Consider the following 17701-nt stretch of genomic DNA (forward strand, 5'->3'; position numbering starts at 1 on the left):
GCAGATATCAACCACTTATTTGATTGGAAGCATGCATTCTCAGGTAATGGGGATTCATAATTGTACAAACCGAGGGGCTAATATGGTGGAACCCTTTACCTTGCTCTTGTACCGTTTATTTTCCCTTAGAAGTCGGTAGTCAAGGTTTACTTGATAACCCTATATAACAGCAGTCAGCTTCACCATTGCTGTTCCCTATCAACAGTTCTACCTCAGTGGTTTTACAAAAGAATGCTATTTCATAAAGATGATACACCAACGATTCCACTGGAACAGTTTTACTTGTTAGGCTAACAATAACAGCATTACTGTCTCTACGGCCAGGCATAGCAACACAATGTATTAGTTCCAACTACCTGTCCATCAGTTTGACTGATGTTGTCTATAAACATTTTAGCATTGCTGACCTGTTTGGTAGCCTTACTCTCTCTGGTGAACATGCCAGCTATAATACCGAACTGCCTGTGTATAGGGTGCAGTACAAGGTTTACAAACTCACAAGGCACCCCACCAACAAAACAAGCAGAGGCTGACAGGTATGTGCCAGCCAGTAATTACACTGCAAAGCTGCCCACACTGCTGGGGCTTGTTAAAGGCCTAAGAGCTATTGGACAAAACTGAAGGTAAGGAAACGGACAATTAGGATGCCTTCATTATAATGTGTTATGGGTAGACAATTTGGATGCCTTCATTATAATGTGTTATAGGTAGACAATTTGGACATCTGTGAAAGGATGTTATAATTTTTTTTTGTGTTTAAGTGCAAATTATACTGGAAACCACATGGTATGTTTAATATATCATTACCATGTAACACGGGGAAGTATTATACAGATGGAGCCACGATAGTTACAGATTGGAGGAGAAAGGTGTTGAAGGTAAGAGTATTAGCAATGTGGGTCTGGATAATCTGACAGAGACAGGACAGTTATAAAGATGAAGGAGGGATGGTAGAGTCTTTCAGTAAACAAAATCAAGTGGATTTCGAGGAGGAAACAGACACCACATGTACCTATTGTATACAGATGTAACAGTAAAAACGATGGAAAGGTTGTAGGTTTTGTGTGAAGTGAACGCAGCTCTAGTGTTGTAGAGGGAATGTACAGGTAAAATCTCCAGGTATAGATCGGGCAACGGAAATTGATTTGTAATGTAAATGTTGTGATTTATGTGTGGTCAAATTGACACTGGAGATCCTTTTGATGAACATGCAGGTATCGATTTTTTCATGATTTTTTTTTTTTACTTTAATTTAAGTATGCAATGTCATCAATGTGATGTTATGCTGTGATTATTGGCTTGTACAGTTAATGGTAAAGTTACGTAATAGATCGAACATATGCATGCATGGCAGGTGTAAATGTATTTTTAATCCAATAAGATTGATGTGGTACTGTTAATTGAGTTGACAGACAGGTACACAACTTTACCTGCTGTAGAGATCTGTGTTAATATGGCTTTGGTCAGGTTTGTTTGGGATTTGAATTATGTCCTCGCAACAGATATTTATAGTTTGGGAAATGGACTTAGATCCAAATTAAGGAAATTAATCAGCAAAATGAAAAAATGAAATCTTAAATTTGATGCAATAAAAATGCCAAAATTTGAGAGACCCTTGTTTATGATTCAGAAACTTTTGTGTAGGAAAGATTTTTTCATCAGAATAAGAAAGGAATGGCTTCCTTTGGGAAACGGCCAGGGCTAGAAATTAAATTTGAATACCACTTAAGTCAATTGGGGTAGTAGTTTCCAAATTTTACTAGTCCATGTGCAAATTCCACTAACCAAATATTGTTCAACAAGATAAGTAATATCAAATTTTGACTAGTCAAACGGGCGAGTGGTTTTTAGAACCACTAGTCCAGCAGGAAATTTCACTAGTCTCAGACTATCTGGCTACCTAGACTGACCACCATCTCTAGAATATTAAATAATTAAGAAAAAACTAACTCTGATAATTTTGATCACTTGGATGTCTGATTCCTAAGTTCTAAACAAGGGGGAGATAAGCTAGTAGTAAAATGCAGTCGAGAAATTCTTCATAAACACTTAGGGGCTGGTGGCCAGTCTATCTGGCTACCCTAAATAACTTGTTTCATAATTGTTGTAAAATAAATAAAGTTTATTTCTACCCTTATTGTCTTTTTGAGTCCTAAATGGATCAGTTTAGGATGGTAATAAATAATGGTTAAATAATAATAAATCATTGTATAGGCTTTACTTCCATGTTATTTGACCCACAGGCAACTTGAACAATTGATGAAGACTAGATTGAATAGAATATAAGGAAATGTACATCATTTGAAAGCTAGATATATAATGTTTACCAGGAACAAGGAATGTAGTAAATACCTGTTTGGCTGAATAAGACCGTTTGTTTACCAAAACTTGAATTTTCACTATTAATACAATTATCTGTAACACACAGGATTAAAACTCGTATTCACAAAAGCTCTAGATTTAATGCATCGAATGTAAGAGTTTCTTAATATCCTAATTTTAATTATGGTTATGATTTCGTATTGTAAAGACAAAATATTATTGAGTATTAAGTATGAAATATAGGGCCAATGGGTGTAAATGACTAGGTTTTTTGAGTGTGAATGACCGCTATAATGAATGGCAAAATAAGTATATAAGACGATTAACATGTAATTACTTCTAAAACATTAATTGATAAAGAAGTATTGGATTAAATTCATATTATAATCCTTAGGCATAATTAGAACAGAAGAAAAAAAGACTGATACTGCTGGTCCTACTCTGTAGCCTACTGCCAGGCAGTGTTAAGTCATATTTCTAGGCCTGGTCTTACTCTGTAGCCTACTGCATGGCAGTGTTAAGTCATATTTCTAGGCCTGGTCTTACTCTGTAGCCTACTGCCGGGCAGTGTTAAGTCATATTTCTAGGCCTGGTCTTACTCTGTAGCCTACTGCCGGGCAGTGTTAAGTCATATTTCTAGGCCTGGTCTTACTCTGTAGCCTACTGCCGGGCAGTGTTAAGTCATATTTCTAGGCCTGGTCTTACTCTGTAGCCTACTGCCGGGCAGTGTTAAGTCATATTTCTAGGCCTGGTCTTACTCTGTAGCCTACTGCATGGCAGTGTTAAGTCATATTTCTAGGCCTGGTCTTACTCTGTAGCCTACTGCCGGGCAGTGTTAAGTCATATTTCTAGGCCTGGTCTTACTCTGTAGCCTACTGCCGGGCAGTGTTAAGTCACATTTCTAGGCCTGGTCTTACTCTTCAGCCAACTGCCGAACAGTGTTAAGTCACGTTTCTAGGCCTGGTCTTACTCTGTAGCCTACTGCCGAACAGTGTTAGGTCATATTTCTAGGCCTGGTTTTACTCAATAGCCTACTGCCGGGCAGTGTTAAGTCATACTTTCTAGGCCTGGTCCTACTCAATAGCCTAATGCCAAACAGTGTTAAGTCAAATTTCTAGGCCTGGTCCTACTCAGTAGCCTACTGCCGAACAGTGGTAAGTCACATTTCTAGGCCTGGTCTTCCTCTGTAGCCTAATGCCGGGCAGTGTTAAGTCATACTTCTAGGCCTGGTCTTACTCTGTAGCCTACTGCCAAACAGTGTTAAGTCATATTTCTAGGCCTGGGCCTACTCAATAGCCTGCTGCCGAACAGTGGTAGGTTATATTTCTAGGCCTGGTCCTACTCAATAGTCTACTGCCGAACAGTGTTAAGTCATATTTCTAGGCATGGTCCAACTCAATAGCCTACTGCCGAACAGTGTTAGGTAATATTTCTAGGCCTGGTCCTAGTCAATAGCCTACTGCCGGGCAGTGTTAAGTCACATTTCTAGGCCTGGTCCTACTCAATAGCCTACTGCTGAACAGTGTTAAGTCATATTTCTAGGCCTGGACCTACTCAATAGCCTACTGCCGAACAGTGCTAGGTCATATTCCTAGGCCTGGTCCTACTCAATAGCCTACTGCTGAACAGTGTTAAGTCATATTTCTAGGCCTGGTCCTGCTCAATAGCCTACTGCCGAACAGTGTTAGGTCATATTCCTAGGCCTGGTCCTACTCAATAGCCTACTGCTGAACAGTGTTAAGTCATATTTCTAGGCCTGGGCCTACTCAATAGCCTGCTGCCGAACAGTGGTAGGTTATATTTCTAGGCCTGGTCCTACTCAATAGTCTACTGCCGAACAGTGTTAAGTCATATTTCTAGGCCTGGTTCTACTCAATAGCCTACTGCCGAACAGTGCTAGGTCATATTCCTAGGCCTGGTCCTACTCAATAGCCTACTGCTGAACAGTGTTAAGTCATATTTCTAGGCCTGGGCCTACTCAATAGCCTGCTGCCGAACAGTGGTAGGTTATATTTCTAGGCCTGGTCCTACTCAATAGTCTACTGCCGAACAGTGTTAAGTCATATTTCAAGGCCTGGTCCAACTCAATAGCCTACTGCCGAACAGTGTTAAGTCATCCTTCTAGTCCTGGTCCTACTCAATAGCCTACTTCCGAACAGTGGTAAGTCACATTTCTAGGCCTGGTCTTACTCTTCAGCCAACTGCCGAACAGTGTTAAGTCACCTTTCTAGGCCTGGTCTTACTCTGTAGCCTCCTGCCGGGCAGTGTTAAGTCACATTTCTAGGCCTGGTCTTACTCTGCAGCCAACTGCCGAACAGTGTTAAGTCACCTTTCTAGGCCTGGTCTTACTCTGTAGCCTCCTGCCGGGCAGTGTTAAGTCACATTTCTAGGCCTGGTCCTACTCAATAGCCTACTGCTGAACAGTGTTAAGTCATATTTCTAGGCCTGGTTCTACTCAATAGCCTACTGCCGAACAGTGCTAGGTCATATTCCTAGGCCTGGTCCTACTCAATAGCCTACTGCCAAACAGTGTTGAGTCATATTTCTAGGCCTGGTCTTACTCTGTAGGCTACTGCCGGGCAGTGTTAAGTCACATTTCTAGGCCTGGTCTTACTCTGTAGCCTACTGCCGAACAGTGTTAGGTCATATTTCTAGGCCTGGTCCTAGTCAATAGCCTACTGCCGGGCAGTGGTAAGTCACATTTCTAGGCCTGGTCTTACTCTGTAGCCTAATGCCGGGCAGTGTTAAGTCATACTTCTAGGCCTGGTCTTACTCTGTAGCCTACTGCCGGGCAGTGTAAAGTCATATTTCTAGTCCTGGTCTTATTCTGTAGCCTGCTGCCGGGCAGTGTTAAGTCATATTTCTAGGCCTGGTCCTACTCAGTAGCCTACTGCCGAATAGTGTTAAGTCATATTTATAGGCCTGGTCCTACACTGTAGCCTACTGCTGAACAGTGGTAAGTCATATTTCTAGGCATGGCCCTACTCAATAGCCTCCTGCCGAACAGTGTTAGGTCATATTTCTAGGCTTGGTCCTACTCAGTAGCCTACTGCCGTTCTAGGCCTGGTCCTCCTCAATAGCCTACTGCAGAACAGTGTTAAGTCATCCTTCTAGGCCTGGTCTTACTCTGAAGCCTACTGCCGGGCAGTGTAAAGTCATATTTCTAGGCCTGGTCCTACTCAATAGCCTACTGCCGAACAGTGTTAAGTCATACTTCTAGGCCTGGTCTTACACTGTAGCCTACTGCCGAACAGTGTTAAGTCATATTTCTAGGCATGGTCCTACTCAATAGCCTACTGCCGAACAGTGTTAAGTCATATTTCTAGGTCTGGTCCTACTCAATAGCCTTCTGCCGAACAGTGTTAAGTCATATTTCTAGGCATGGTCCTACTCACTAGCCTACTGCCGAACAGTGTTAAGTCATATTTCTAGTCCTGGTCTTACTCTGTAGCCTTCTGCTGAACAGTGTTAAGTCATATTTCTAGGCGTGGTCCTACTCAATAGCCTACTGCCGAACAGCGGTAAGTCACATTTCTAGGCCTGGTCTTACTCTGTAGCCTACTGCCGGGCAGTGTTAAGTCATATTTCAAGGCCTGATACCTCTCAATAGGCTACTGCCGAACAGTGGTAAGTCACATTTCTAGGCCTGGTCTTTCTCTGTAGCCTACTGCCGGGCAGTGTTAAGTCATACTTCTAGGCCTGGTCCTACTCAATAGCCTACTGCCGAACAGTGTTAAGTCATACTTCTAGTCCTGGTCCTACTCAATAGCCTACTGCCGAACAGTGGTAAGTCACATTTCTAGGCCTGGTCTTACTCTGTAGCCTACTGCCGGGCAGTGTTAAGTCATACTTCTAGGCCTGGTCCTACTCAAAAGCCTACTGCCGAACAGTGGTAAGTCACATTTCTAGGCCTGGTCTTACTCTGTAGCCTACTGCCTAACAATGTTAAGTCATATTTCAAGGCCTGATCCCTCTCAATAGGCTACTGCCGAACAGTGTTAAGTCATATTTCTAGGCCTTGTGCTACTCAGAAGCCTGCTTGGGGACAGTGTTAAGTCATATTTGAGGCCTGATCCCTCTCAATAGCTTGCTTCCAAGCAATGATAAGTGGTATTTCTAGGCCTAGTCCTATTCAGTAGCCTACTGCTGGGCAGTGTTAAGTGTATTTCTAGGCCTGATCTTACTCAATAGACTGCTGCCAGACAGGGAGGGGGTAAGAGGGGAGGGGGTTCATAGGGGGCCACTTATTGCAGAATCAAAAGCAATCATATTTATGAGGGGAGTGGGATGGAAATATGTACCCAAGATGGGGCTGAGGCCCCAGGGGCCTGAGGGGCAGGGCCCAATAGAATCAAACTGGCTATATGATGGAGTAAAATTCTGTACTCTTTTTGTAAAATTTGCAGATTAAAAAGCTTGAGGGGTCACTATTTTCCCTCAAGGTGGAGGTAAATTTAAGTTTATTTCTTTATTATATTATCATTTTGCTGAAACTCGCTAGCTAGATATATACATGTTAGTCAATCCTCGAGATGATTTTGTAAAAGTCAAAATTAATATACAGTCGATAAGTACATATTTATTCTTTTTCATATAGCAAAAAGTAACAATTGTATTTTGTCTCAAGTGACCATTAACTGCCTCTGGCTTGCAGAAAATGTTTGACTCCTTAAAACAATATAGCGACAAATGGCAATTGACAGTCAATATGGAAAAAACAAAAATTGTTGTATTTCATAATGGCGGAAGATTGGGAGCTGGCGATTTTTTTTACTTTAATGGCAATGAAATAGAAATTGTTGATAGATTTAATTACCTTGGTGTACTGCTCAACTTTAATGGTAAGTTTACAAAAACTCAAGTTACTATTGCTGATTAAGGTCGTAAATGTATGTATAATGCGTTAAGAATTTGTAACAATTTGTCCCTCAATGAAGAATCTAAACTTAATGTTTTTGATGTCTATGTTTCCTCCACTCTTAATTACAGTTGCGAAATATGGGGTTTCAATATTGCGGACAAAGTAGAAAAGTGCATGTTGATTTTTTAAAAAGAATTCTGAATGTAAAAAACAATACGCCATCTTTTATGGTATATTCGGAATTAGGACGTCTGCCTTTGCATATCATCAGGAAGTGTTGAGTAATCAAATATTGGTTGAAACTAATTAAATGCAACAATTGTGTTCTTAAGTCAGTTTATGAAGATATGGATGAATGTAATCACAGAAACTGTAATTGGCGTTGTCAAGTTAGAAAATTATTATTGTCTTCTGGTTTTGGTAATGTCTGGTTAACTCATTATGTTGATAATGAAAGGGTATGTTTACATTGTTTCAAGCAGCGTTTGACAGATGTTTTTATTCAAACAAGGAATGAATTTGCTGAAAGATCATCCAAATGTTATTTGTATAAATTCCTGATAGATAACTTTACGTTACAATTTTATCTAACAAAGTCTATTCCAGATGCGTATCTTAAACTTATTTCGAAATTACGACTTTCATCGCATCAGTTATATGTAGAAGAAGGTCGGTATCGTAATATTCCGAGGGCGAATAGGTTATGCCGTTATTGTAATCAAAACCAGGTAGAGGACGAGTTCCATTTTGTTCTGATTTGTCCACTCTATGTTGATATTCGTAAAAAGATCATTAAAAAGTATTACTGGAGCCGCCCATCTTCATATAAACTTGTCCAGCTGCTGGCTGTACATAACAGAAAAGAGCTGTGTAATTTTGGAAAATATCTGCAATCAAGTTGGTTAGAACGGTCTAGATTCCAACCTTAGGTTGTTGTGTTTTTTATCACACTATCATTTGAGTACTTGTTTATTTCCAGGTTAACACATATTGTTTTGTCCATCCCCTGATCACTTCATCACTGTATACAAATTGTATGCCTTTTTTTGTTTTTATAATTTACATACTCTTTGTTGAGCCGGTTATTAAGAAAATGTTGTCACCTCATCTGTTTTCCGATAGCCACAGTACACTTAGGTGAGGTAATTTTATAAGAGCTGTCCATCTTCCGATAATTTATTTATCTTGTACTTTATAATAATTTAAAGAATTATACTGTCCATTTATACATGCGATGTACAAGATTATGCTTCATTCATGTTGTTATAATTATTTAGTATTTCATATCACAGATGTATCAATTATACGTTGCTATATATGTTTATGAGACGTAAGGCTTCAGGTTGAATAAACAAGGTCCATGCAAATTCTGACTAGCCAACTGAGCTACCAGGTCAACGGCAGAACCATGGTCCAGGCATGCTGCAGATTCAAAATGAAATTAAGCAAAGCTAGTTATTCTATACATGTACAAAAAAGGCCTCTTGTTCAATAATGATTTAAAAAAATTGAATTGTAATAGACTGATTAAATGATGGAAATCTTGGGCCTAAAACTCTCATTCAGATTTTGGAGGAAACTGGACAATTCTGAGACAGTAAACAGGTTTGTTTTACGGGGAAAAGAAAAGGATCGGCAATTCGTAATTGAAAATGTATACATGTCTGTCATAGAATTACAAAGAGAATGCAGAATGGGTAAACTGTTTGAAATTGTATTAAGAGAAATCTGTTTGTACATTGTAATCAGAAATGGTAAGAAAGAAAGAAAGGTGATTTACTGCGTTGTAAATCAAGATTTATTGGAAATTTGAAATTATATTGAGGATCTTTACCGAGTATTGATCAATCACCGTAAAATTGTTGGAAAATCTTGACATTGGCTACTTTTCATGTGCTGATAGCTGTCACACACACATCATGGAATCTGTGCTACAATTACCAGGTCTTCATGAGACCGGCTGGAACTCAGGCAATTAGTGCTGAATGGTCAATGGTGTCGACCTGTATGAACCTACAGTAATTAGGGTTTAATTCAGCTACACGTTTATAAAGCCTGGTTAGCTTAGTGCCGTTGTTTAGTCAGATTTTACCTAGACATGTTTTCCTGGTCGTGATTTAAAATTACATTTGGGTGTTTTAACTATAGATCACCATGAGACATACATCTGTAAAAGACTGGTATTTTAGGAAATAGAAATAGAAAAAACACATTGGAGAATGTTTCTTACAAAGCTTGGTTCACTTGGGTTCTGTAGAATTGATTACCCAGTCACCTCGTTCAGTCAAAATAAAGGTTTAGAGTTGGCCACAATAAAGTTGGATGTATTACGGCATAAGTAGTGAAGATCAATGTTCATTGAATGAAGGTTTAAACTAAACCATAGAATAATGCTTAAGGTCTATGGGAATTATCATAATAATACTTAAGGTATGGAAGCTATCATAATAATGTTTAAGGTATGGAAATTATCATAAGAAGGGATAGAATAATTTGTAAAAAAAATATTCAAATCATGTGTAATTGAAATAGAGTTAGGATTAGTTAGCTCATTTACCCCTGAGGACACATTTGAACTCTTCCAATTCAAAGGTTGGAATAGTTCATTATGAAATTTCAGGGGTGAATGAGTTAACTGAGTTTGTGGAGTTAGTTGAATAGTGTACATATAAATGGTCCTATATGCTCTAAGCACTGTTAGCTTTAATAAAAAAATCAGTTGGCATAATTTCCATCCTTACTGAAATGATTTAACAGACATACTCGAGTGTGAATCAAAAATAAACACAAACTTCATAAAATATATATACTAACTACTTTATATGAAAGACCAAAATAGGGCATTGGAAAATGTTTGACTTTGCAATTTTAAGCTTACATCTTTGTTTTCTTTTCCGATGCTTGAAACTTAAAGATTTCTTTGAGCAAACATGAGTTGAATAATTTCAGTTGTCTGAAATTGAAAAACACAAAAAAAGTAAAAAACAAAAATTCAATGTGTGTCATGCTGAGTAACAATTGAATGTACTCAATTCTGTGTGAAGCAAGTTTTCACTCAAACCAAATCATTTTTAGAATTCCCAGCGGTGTTGATGTCAGTGTTGTGTTACATTGTGATTGCATTGTTTAAGTTTGTTTTCTTGATTGAATTTTAGATTCCATTTTATAGTTTATTAAAACAAATTATATATGTTTGAGAGGATTTAGCAATCATCTAAAAAAAATCAAAAAAATCTGAAAACGTTTCAATAATGAAGGAAAAATATTTAAGTAAATGAGAAAGAATAAGTATTTGCGTTAAGGCAAACATTGTTTACCTTTTAAAATACCTGATTCTTCATTAAAATTAATACATTTAGATAATATTGCAAATGAATAACTTTCAGAAGTGGAAAGCCTTAATCATTCAAATACTTAATATATAATTGTATAACACCGGAAAAAAAAATCATTCAATATTTTTGTCATTTTCAAATTAAATCATATTCCACTGAGATTTGTTTTTTGGAATGACTATGTTTGGTAAAAAAAATGACTTATTTCAAGTACTTTCCGTACGTATTTAATAAAAAAAAAAAGACTTGTTCAATCCTGAATGATGTTTTAATTGAGATAACAATACATTCAAAACCTGGGTTGTTAGATGACATAGAGATGAAACAGATTGAACAGGGAATATTTGTTCTGACATTAGTGGATTGAATGAAAAAAATTAATAACACAATCTGTTATAATGTAATCTGTAAAGAATTTTAATAGATTTCTTTTATGTCAAACAATGGTTTAGTGTCATTGAAGATTTGATGATTTCGTTTCAGAATCTGCGAGAACACCTGATTACAGAATTTACGGAAGAAAGAGTAATGGATTCCCTGTGATCTGTAGATACGAACTGGTGGAAAGAGTGATGGATCTCTAGGGGATGAGTTCTATTAACACGTTAATGTTTGATAAATAGACAAGGCATTAAGCAAGCCTGGCAATGAATGAGACGAAGTAGGTATGTGACTTACACATGAACAGACGCATCAACAAATATCCCAGTGATTCAGGGCCACTACTGATGCGATAGCAGTGAAATGTCTGCTTTGGGAAATACAGCCATGATAAACGTGCCAAAGTGGATTTTTATTAAACCAGAAAAAAAATCAGATTCTTTTCAGGAAATATTTGTGATCAGCAAGTAATCTTTTCTGGGTGAATAGACATGTCAAGTTGAAATTGAAATCCCAGGTGAAATTCTATAAAGTGGAAGTTTGTGAAGATATACACATTTTAGAGGAAATATAAATTATGACATTTTCAGTGGAAAATGTTGAAGTTATTTTAAATTAAATAAGAGTGCAATTCTCGTAACACTCATTTGAGAAGAAATACCTGGTATTTTGTGAGATAACTTTCAGTGGAAACTTTTCAAGTAAATCAAAATGAGGAAAATGTTGAGGATATTTCTGTGTATTTTAGTGTGTTCCTCTTGTGTTGTGAGTACATTGGCTACAGCCAGTGTTCATATTCCGTCCTTGGATCACCATGGAAATGAGGTCACAGGTCAAAATGATTCTAGCTACCCTGACAACAGTAGCGATGTGACAGGGGATCACCATGACGACAAACACTCCCATGGTATACATGTGGCCAGCATACATTTTGAATATGTAGAACAGCCACTTACCATTGCTGTCTTTCTGCTGATTGCTGGAATTTCTAAATTGGGTAAGTTATTCCTATGCAATAGTCTTTGATGTTGATATTTACAATAAATGAAATTATTTGTCACAAGCCAGAGGTTTTTCAAGGGGTTTAGGGAAACGAACCCAGGTGGCATAGTATGGAATTGGGTAGCCATGAATAACTGAGAGGCCAAGGGTGATATTTGGCCAGTAACATGCTTGGATGAAGGGCTACCAAGTTTGTTCAAATAAATGACCTTGATTTATATTCAAGGTCACTGGGGTCAAATATGTTTAAAACCTTTAAACGACTTCTTCTGAATAACCGAGAGGCCTAGGGTGATGATATCTGGCCAGTAACATGCTGGAATGAAGGACTAAGTTTGTTAAAATAAAAGACCTGGATTTATGTTCAAGGTCACTGGGGTCAAATATGTTTAAAACCTTTAAACGACTTGTTCTTAATTACTGAGAGGCCTAGGATGATGATATTTGGCCAGTTACATGCTCAAATGAAGGGCGACCAAGTTTGTTCAAATAAATGACCTTGATTTATATTCAAGGTCACTGGGGTCAAATATGTTTAAAACCTTTAAACGACTTCTTCTGAGTAACCGAGAGGCTGGGATAAAGGGCTACCAAGTTTGTTCAAACGAATGACCTTTGCCCATTTTTTCTGAATACTTTAAACTTGAAGTCAAGACGCTGATATTTTGCCTGTAGCTTTATTTTAATCCTTTTTTAAGGTTGCAATTGTGAGATTAATACAAGGTGAGCGATGCAGGCCCATTGGGCCTCTTGTTTGTTAAGATTTCCAAATTGGAAATTTCAAAAGGCAAATTGGGAAAAATCACACTCTGTTTTGATTGGTAATGGATCCTTTAAATGGACCAAAATTGCTTCCTGATAAACCCCTACAAGCAGACCTTGAAAGGTTTGATTCAGTTCATAGAATGTCTGCCTCTTGTGCAGAGGTGTTGGGTTTGAATCTTCAGATTTTTTTACCATTCTATTACCATAGCAAAGAATCTGAGCGATGCTTGGCAAGGGTATACAAACACCTGAGGTACATAATGTACTGTCTTCTGTGGCAAACATTATGATGAAACAGAATGTGTAAGAGGTCTGGACCAAGAATCAAAGGTGATATATAGCTCTGTTGGGAGTGAATCAACAACACACTCTGGTCCAGTGTTGTAATATACTAAGTTTGGCGATAACATCATTCCCACCCAGTAACAGAGATAAGGGCAGCCACTGTTGTATATGAGGAGGGGTATGTTAATCCTCCTCATCAAAACGTATATATCCGTATCTACAACAAGTGCCAGCGCGTAAATTGACTCCACTGGTTAGTAGTGTATAATGTTGTAAAAGAAATTATGTGCAGGATGCCTTTTTAGTTGTTAACAAGTCAGTATGGTGCACAAACAAGCACAGAAACAATTGGAGAACTATATCAAGTGGAATCTACTGTAATTGGAAATTAACCCGTACATGTGTATTAGAATTTGTCAAAGTGTATTTTGTGTTATTGAACGATTAGTTAGCACACCTGGTCAAAAGGACCAAGGTAAACTTATACTGCACCACGGCGTCAATTGTCCCTTTCTCTGCTGACAATTTCTTCAAGCAACCTATGAACTGTTGAAAAAGTAATTAACCAAAGCTGACTTAAAACAATTCAAAAGTTTACGAATGGAGTGGTGAGGGTCGAATGGGCCAGAAATGAAATGGTAGTCTTGGGTGGTGGGCTAAACATCTATCCCCCCTCGCTGGGGGCGGGGGCGGGGGCGGGGGCTGAGGGTCAGTATCATAAATTGTAATTTGACCATGTTGCTGCTACAGAGAAACTATGATATGGGTATGATCAGTTACATTTGGTTGGAAGCAATCTCAACTGATGCAGATCCAAAAATGTACAAATGAAGGGGCTATTACCTATGGGGTTTAAGGGCCAGGGTTAAAAAGACGGTAGCGAGGCCATGATGCTTTAAGTGACTTTCGGAGGGGGTCGGTCCAAACATTGGTCTTACCTTAGAAATGGATTAGATCCCAACCCTATATATAAAATTGCTTGGCATGTAGAGATAAATACATATCCTTTCAGGATTAAAATTGACCTCTTCAGGTCTACCTCGCCATTTGTTCCTTGGGTAATAACACGGAAGTAGTCAAGGTCCCTATTCTTTAAGTGTATAAACAACTGCTGGGTATCATAGATCATTGAGACAGATACACTTGTGATTACCCCTGTGGACTTAGTCCTGTGATCACTACATGGAAACCATTTAGATAATCATCATTTTACCAAGTGCTTGCAGAGCATGAAGAGAAAAACACTGTCATGCTATCAGGATGAGTCGAGGGTCTTGGTTTCCCCCCTGGAGACTTTTTTTCCTTTACAATGCATATCAGTGGGGGCTGAGATGATAAACGCAACATAATAATTTTCCTATTTGTCCCTTGATTGAATCATATAGCTGTTGTTTTGTGTGTAAAAGGGGTCACTTTTTCAGTAAAAATCCTAGCTTTAGCAACCTAACATCTTAGAATTGAGAAAAGTCTCTAGCAATGTGTATAGTCAATGAGAAATCTCAAAGCTGAGGACAATAAAAAGCAGTGCTATTTGAGTCTATTTCCTATTATCCCACAGTTGACGAAAACTGTGAGAAATATGAGGAAATTGAGGAAAACGCCAGGCTTGAGATGTTTGAAAATATGGTCCCCAGTCTAGACTTGCTGTTAAAATATCACTTACATTTGTGTGATTATAATACATATATGTACAATATGTTAGCTTACACTTGGCACCTTTGACCAGTGTTAGAGTTATTTCCCTTGAATATTATTTATTACTAATATTTACATTTCTTGTCAATGTAAGGTCTTGATCACCTTCTGACAATGCAATTACCTGATTTTCTCCCACAACCACTATAGGTTTACTTGGTACTCCCAAATGGTTTGATAAACCTGCTAGGAGTTGGTAAACATTTTTGGTTACCCACTAGTGGACATTATAATACTTTGGTCAATGTTTTAATTAATAGGATGTAATGTAACAATGCTTTGTGATGTCACCTTCGACTGTGATAAAACAGGAATTCCAAGGGTAACATAATACTTTTTCTAGTATGATAGGAACATGGTCCCCGATCTCTTGATGGCCAGTAATCATGTGTATCTTATTTTCACTAGTTAAATTTTGAATGGTAGAAGACACTCTGTAAATCTTTAAACAATTTGAAAATTACCTAACTCGAGTTTGAGTTAGATAAACAAGATAATCAGCCAAAACATGTTGGGGCATCCTCAATACTTAAGGGGTTATGCTCACCCTTCCTCCCTGCATTCCTCAAATATGTTGTAGTAAAAATGAAGGCATGAAGCTAGGTATTTGATTGGTCTTGGGTAAAAAAGAAACTGACCAACTGCGAGACTGGGTCTCGGGTAAAAAAGAGACTGACCAACTGCGAGACATGGTCTCAGGTAAAAAAGAAACTGACCAACTGCGAGACTGGGTCTCGGGTAAAAAAGAAACTGACCAACTGCGAGACTGGGTCTGGGGTAAAAAAGAAACTGACCAACTGTGAGACTGGGTCTCGGGTAAAAAAGAAAATGACCAACTGCGAGACTGGGTCTCGGGTAAAAAAGAAACTGACCAACTGCGAGACATGGTCTCAGGTAAAAAAGAAACTGACCAACTGCGAGACTGGGTCTCGGTTAAAAAAGAAACCGACCAACTGCGAGACTGGGTCTCAGGTAAAAAGGAAACTGATTATCTGCGAGGCTGATACTTGTCCATTGAAGATTACAGAGGAGCGACACCTGACTTCTAAGCCAGTCTATTATACCATGACCCAACCGAGATTTCTTTTATGTACATCAAAGGACCAAACTAGTCTTCTTGTCTCATCCACATGGTGGTGCACACTTAGCCTTCAATTTTGTTGTGAAATATTCCAGGGGTGTAGAGCACGACAGTGAGAATTAACTCTGGAGTAATTATTATCAAGGACAGAGTTGGGGAACCTCTATAATTTAACGTTCATAAAAGGCATTTTACAGGATTCCTGTAACTGTTCTTAAAATGAGATACATAAATCACGATGTGTTAGAAAAATGTAAAACCTCCAAGATACATGAACACTGACTGATATTTGTTCGCTCATAACATTTATAACATTTTAACTACAGTGGGTGCAAGTTTAATATTTTGTATTTAACCACATCCTTAGATGGTTTAACCTCGGTTGATCTATCTATGTACAAAATATTTGGCTGAAGATTGGTTGATACTTCATCTAATAAACCACTTAATTAAGTTCACAAATGTATTCAAAGCACATTGTATATGTATTCCTAATTAGTGCTGATTAATTAGGAATTGTAAATAAGAAAGGAAGAGAGTTTCAATAAGTAAAATATTTTAAAATATGGAAAGGAGTCTTGTTCTTTCAACAGAAAATCCAAAGTTTCCTGTACTTTAGCAGTAATGAAGAGCCCTAGGTTTGATCGTTCTATGACGGTATAAAATCAATTTACAGGCTAGGAATGATATTAATGGCTAGGTGCTGCCACAATCAAGTATGATAGAATTTGTAAAGAAGAGATATTTATAAAAAAAAACTGAATACAGGCTGGTGAACAATTTTTTGAGTTATATTGCATTCAGCTGTGAGCATGCTCATTGTTCTTGCCAACTCTTCCTATTTTGGAGGGAGACTCCTGTTTTTTGACCCTCAAATTGAGCATTTTCAACCAGTGACATTGCTAAGCTTTTCCTATTTTCTAAGATCTGCTGATTTGATCTGAAAGAAAAAGCTCAAAAGATGCCATTTAATACTGTTATTTTTTCCCTATGGTGTACATTCACATTTTATGAATGCTTTTTATTCTCAGCATAATCACCCCAATGTAAATTTGAAAATCTTGGCAAGTATGCTTCTACATCTCGGCAACACAGATGTATAGACTTCCTCCCTCTGCCACTATTTAACTGTTGTCAAGGGCTATTTTATTTTACCAATTTACACATTGATAAAGGTCCATATAAACTTAACAAAATGCAACAGATAGAGCAGCTGTATCTTGTTTTATTAGTTTATGCGACCCAATGTTTGTATCAATTAGTAATTACCAATAGACAATGTTTTCTAGCATTCATTATTATCATTTTTAATCTTTAAAAATAAACAAGTTGATAAAAAAAAAATGTTGGCCTTAATTTTCTTGATATGCTTTCGTTATTATTATTATCTAGTTTTGATTTAAAAATTGTGATACCACAAAGTATATGACAGATGGACAAAGAACATTAGATATTTAATATTTAATATCATTTCGAGACATTATTACATTTGTAGTAGAATGTTTCAGAGAAAAAAAAAACGTAAAAATTCTGATCTTGGAAGAAAAAGTAGAACATTGTATACGGCACTGACTTATATTCCTCGACTGCTACAATCAAGTGTTACATGGAATAGTGTAAAAGGCCAAATAAAAAAAAGATGTACTGGTGTGTTTCAGGTATTTCGACCTACCCTAGTTTTTAGCTCACCTGGCACGAAGTGCCAAGTGAGCTTATGCCGTGGCGCGGCGTCCGTCGTCCGTCCGGCGTCCGTCCGGCGTCCGGCGTCCGGCGTCCGGCGTCCGGCGTCAATATTCTACTTTAAACGACTTCTTCTTAATAACCAAAAGGCCTAGGGTGATGATATTTGGCCAGAAGCAAACTGGGATGAAGGGCTACAAAGTTTGTTAAAATTAATGACCTTCACCCATTTTCAAGGTCACAGGGGTCAAATATGTTAAAAACTTTAAACATCTTCTTCTCGATAACCAAACT

At 37.9% G+C, this 17701-nt stretch overlaps 1 long non-coding RNA gene across 1 annotated transcript in view; it reads left to right on the top strand.

Moving 5' to 3' along the window:
• Positions 1–514: 514 nt before the first annotated feature.
• LOC110463235 overlaps positions 515–17701 on the top strand; it is a 47575-nt gene continuing 30388 nt past the window's right edge. The window contains exons 1-2 of the long non-coding RNA XR_002464364.1: positions 515–623; positions 11002–11896. This is a non-coding gene — a long non-coding RNA (uncharacterized LOC110463235). The remainder of the gene's footprint in view (positions 624–11001; positions 11897–17701) is intronic.

Source organism: Mizuhopecten yessoensis, unplaced genomic scaffold (genome assembly GCF_002113885.1).
Source record: "Mizuhopecten yessoensis strain PY_sf001 unplaced genomic scaffold, ASM211388v2 scaffold10879, whole genome shotgun sequence".
Lineage (NCBI taxonomy): Eukaryota > Metazoa > Mollusca > Bivalvia > Pectinida > Pectinidae > Mizuhopecten > Mizuhopecten yessoensis.